The sequence below is a fragment of the Monomorium pharaonis genome, chromosome 3 (assembly GCF_013373865.1).
Source record: "Monomorium pharaonis isolate MP-MQ-018 chromosome 3, ASM1337386v2, whole genome shotgun sequence".
NCBI lineage: Eukaryota > Metazoa > Arthropoda > Insecta > Hymenoptera > Formicidae > Monomorium > Monomorium pharaonis.
Window position 1 is genome coordinate 7,998,949 of NC_050469.1, and position 5,278 is coordinate 8,004,226.

Sequence of the window (5,278 nt, forward strand, 5' to 3'; positions counted from 1 at the left end):
AATTTATTAGAAACAAAGAAATGTATGCTTTGGAATGGCCAAACAAAACGGTTTATTAAATTTAAAGAAATCTTTCTCTCTGTGTACGGCCGCTTTCGCGAACTATCCTCATCAAATCCTCGTATAACAACGTGCTTGTTTACTCGAGTGCCGATTAAAGATCATGAAGTAATTAATTGCGATACGCTATTATATTTTATGTGTAGAATGCATCTCTCAAACTGAATGGCATATCGAAAGGATACATCCATTCCTTGAGAAATTTAATTAAATTCAAAATGGCATCTTTGTCATTCTCTCGCGTTTGATTTTGCTTGTAATTGAAAAAGTTACTAATATTTAGACATTTTCGTTCAGGAGTAACACATAAAAAAATTGAATTGTTAAACGAGAAGAAATGGAGAAAATCCATACAGGATATCCTGTATGCTGTATATAAAACAGACTATTGCACCGTCGTAAGCATTAAGCAATAACGATTGCCAGTTCTTGCAGATGAAGGAAAAGAGTAAGAAGGTTATAATAATATATTGAGGCAGGCAAGGTGTCGAATGTGTGGTATTAAATTACGTTTCCGTTACAGGTGGAATGTACGCGATTCCTGTAAATGGAAATCGGTACAAGGCGCATGGTAAATTAGATGATCGCGCTACCATACGCAGAGCGAATTGATTGTCATGTTCGCAGGTGCTCGCTCAAAGAGGCCTCGGGGACCGTGTTACCGGCGCGTGTAATTAATTGCGGTTACAATCGAGCAATTTACTCCGATCGTTCTAGACGTATGAGCTCGTGCGAGCTACGTTAATAGCGAGCCACGTTGATCTTGAAACGTCAGTTTAGCGTCTCAATAACATACCGTTTACCGAAGTCCGCTGCCGAGAGGTTTCTCTTGTATCCTGACGAAAATAGTGTTATTAAAACTTGATAAAAGCAAGATGTTTGCTCAAATATTGAATAGATCGAGCTTTAAAACATTTATTGAATTGTTTATGAGATAGAAATTTAAACATGCAATTTTTCATTAGATTTTTACAGTTATGTTTGATAGACGTTCGAAAAATGTTGTGTAGTGTTGCTAATGTTTAAGAGATATTAAAGGATTTTTTCACGATATTGTTGCAAATTCCTTAAACGTTTGCAACATTATGAAAACACCATATGACACTCCCCGAATATCAAACATACTGTGAATATTTCATTAACGTTTCCATATTTAAATTTCCATCTCGTAAACCATTCAACAATGTTTTGAAGTTCAATTAAAACATCTTTTCAACAAATTTAATTTAGTAAACGTTTACAAAGTGTTTTTGTTTCTTATAATCATATCATTAGGGCAAATGTTTTAAATGTAAAGTTGTATCTTTATTTGTGGAAAAAAATTTAAGAAACTAAGTTCTACTTTCACTAATATAGATTAACTTTAATCCCAGTTTAACTTACTTTTTTTTTTGCTTCTTAAAAGTAGAGAGAGAAATAAAAGGCAAGTAAGATTAAAATTAAAATCTTGGTAATTAAGACTATAGTTAAATTTCTTCATGAACAGTAACAGAATGTAAGAAAATTCTGCTTATAAGGAACCTTATGAGCGGAATGTTGGGAGATGTTGAAAGATTGTTTTGATATACGCTGAAATATCATTGTTACGTGACTGCTTTCAAAATATTTCTTATGAGGTATTTAAGTGCTGTTTAATGACTGAAATAGTTTCTAATAATTCTATAAAAGTTTTCTAAATGTTTGTGAAATGTTAGCAGAAGATTAATTAAATGTTCGCAACGTGCTTCCAAACAGCATATAAACATTAATAAAATTCACCATAAACAATGTAACCATCGATAAAACTTTTTATAAATAGAAATAAACACAATTTTATGATAAAAATTTTCGTCAGGGCAAGAGATTCTTCTTGTATTCGCGTATTACGGCGGCGAGAGCTAAGCGACAGAATTAATTAAACAAGGAATAAAAAGTTTTATTACTCAATTACATTCTTATCGTATAAAGTTTTATTACATGTAAGTCTTACACGTATCGTAGAATACGATGATTTTACCTTTTCTCGTATCTATTTAAAAACGCGACTGTTAATTGCTATTATAAAATTGAATGCTCATGAATTACGATGAAAAAAATGACTGTCATTTTTTTGAGATGACAGAATTAATTAATCCTTCGTTGCAATTTTAAAATTGATTGATTTCACGACTGTCAAACTATCAGATTTTTGTTTGCGCGTTCATCAATAATGTACCTGTCGCAGCATATCGAAAATACTATTATGCCTTGAATTTTTTTCCTCTCCAGCATGATGTACGCTTTTTGTACTTGTGAACGTGTCTCACAATCAGTGACTCTATCGAAAAAAGAAAAGTACATCAATTCAAAATAACAAACATATATCAAACTGAGAATAATTATTTCCTTTTTATATACAATTTTAAAAGTTTTATCTTGTTAATGTAAAGAAAATGATAATTTAAGGAAGAAGGCGATAAATTAAGCCCGAAAGTGGCCCACGTGATACGAAAACTCGTGGATTCACGGGGACATGATGATGATCGCGGAGATGTGAGACGTAGAATATGTTAATTAGGCGTTAATAGCGCAAGTCGTGCGCGATAATCAGCGACGTTCGCCGGTCGATTTCTGCGCGCTATTAATAATTAGCTCCTAATTAGACGGCTCGTAAATAATTTCTTGTCGGGATCTTGCCGCGGATCCGTTGGACGCGCTTCTTTGTACGCTCACCTTTGCTCCCCGTATCCCGTTAAGGGATACGCACGAGAGCTGCTCACGAGAGAGTCGCAACATCGCGCGCGAGAACGACAATTGCATTTCTCTCGCGAAAATTTTCGAGACGTTTACGACGTTACCGCGGCGCCGCGGTAAAGCTCGTCCCCGAACAACGTTCCAAGGAGTCCGCAATTGCATTGCGATTTGATAAACGGTACTTAGGTACGCAAAAGAATTCCGTACAGAGATTTTGAGCCTCGATTTCAGCCTCGCTCCCAACTCGGAATCTTCCCTCCTTTTTTCATCAGGGAGAAACCCTGTCAAATCTCGCGGGGCAATCCGAAAAAGTCAAGAGTCCTTCGGATCCTCATTCCACGTACTCTGACCCTTAATAGTCCGCATTCTCGGTGCATTAACGGTGCGCGATCGTCTAACGCTATATTTCACGCCGGGCGCTACGTACAATGCGGACCCGACGCAACTTTAATAATGAATCTTCGCGGGCGACATAAGAATGCGAGAATCGCGGTCTGGATGGTTAATGCGCTTTTTGCGTATCGCATACCGCGCGAATCCCGCGCGGCCCTTCGCCGTGACTAATTGCCGTTCGTTTATTGTTAAACTTCTGCTCCGCCGCGGGCGCGGAGAGGGAGAGAGAGAGAGAGAGAGAGAGAGACGCGTTGTGACGAATCGGAGCCTATCCACCCCCCGCAGCCCCGAGAAGATCGAGAGATGAAAAACCGATCTGACGTGGGCTTAATGGCGGTGACAAATCGCCCGGTCTCTCTCCGCGAGATCGCCGCCGCGCGCCGACAATGCACGCGCGCTCTCGCGTACGTGTGCAACTCTCGGAGACTGACTTACGCGCCTTGGCTTTGCGCGCGCGTCGTGGAACAATAACCTGTCGCCGATGACAGGCCGATCGATAACTCATCTGCGAGCGCCGGACCGGACAGTCGATTAAACTCGACCTATGCCGCCCGACGTGAGCGGCGAGTCCTCCACGTTGTAAAAACCACCCGCATTCTCGACGGTCCTTGCCCCCGGATCGTCGTTGCGCCCGACGCAGTTCGGCGAGGGGGATCTCCGTAAAGCTCCCACCACCTCTGCGATGGTATATTGGGATTTAGTATGCTGATTTTTTTTTTATGCGATAAAGAAGAAAGAGGAGGAGGCCAACCGGGGACGTTTCGGAATTCTGATCGGACGATAATGGCGAAATTGATGCCGTTATCGTTGAATCTAGTATCCTTCTTCATTCAATTTTTTATAGATATAATTTTATTTATAATTTATTGAAAGTAATATCCCTCTTTTTTTGTCTAAAAATTTAAGTTGTTAAAAAAACAGATTTTATATTAAAATTCTGATTGGATATTGGATTTTAAAGATACGCTTTAAGATATTTGTTCTTCATCGAGAAGCTTCAACATTATGAAAGAGAGGGATGAGGATTGAGATGTGAGGCGTAAAATAATTTACTTATACGTGTACTCAAAATAAGCGCGCTACGTTTCGACTTTGTTCGACTTTACTCATTTCATCTTCATCATTTCATCTTCAGCCGCCAATGAATCAAGATATAAATAATAACTCAGTTAAACAATAAAACATTGGAACAGCTAGAATAAAACAGAAAAGCTGCGCCATAAGTTGTCTTATTTATCTTTATACCTTGATCTTTATACCTTATTCATTGGCGGCTGAAGACATCTGAGTAAAGTCGAAATGTTTATTTCGAGTAAACGTATAAATAAATTACATGTACCTTTGCTAAGCAAATCTAAGCTTAAATTAATACTCTTCTACATCAAATTTCCAAGTAATCGCAGCTCGGAGCTTCTTGCCGTCGTTATCTATATTGGCAATAGTCCCCATCTAAGGATGAAAGAGGATGGACGTAAATACGGCAGGAGACGAGTTGGTTAAGCGAGAGCCAGTTAGTTAGAAGTCGTATTTATATGCAACGAATTAGCTAGTACTCGGTCGAACTTATAAGGGAGGACGGGTCGCCCACGCCGTAGTTCCAGCAGTTAGTGTTCTTCTCCAGCTTTTTTGTCTTAGCTCGGATAAGCTCTTGGGATACGCGATCGTCCGCTTTACTTCGTTTTCTCCTTCATCTTCGTAATGCGCGACGCGTACAATCCGAGAAAACGGATGGTATTTGGATGATCTTGCCCCGAAACTCGGAAACGCCGATAATCGCCGCAACAATTTATTTGCGAACAGAAGTGGAAGTTTGTCTCTTGTCTATTTAAATAAGAATTGTAGAGATCTTTTCTTTTAAATTATAGAGATGTGCGAACGAATCGATTCAACTCATGTAACAGTCGATTTAAAATGATTTTATGTCACTTGATCACTGTTATATTATTATTATTATTTTTTTTACAATATAAATCATTCGTTATTATCTATATATTAATATTCCATTTATTATAATATTGCTGTTAAAAGTTCAATTCGATTTGATGCGACGCCAAAAAACTGATTCGCACATCTCTAGTAAACAATAGAATAGTAATGAAAAAATACGAAAAAT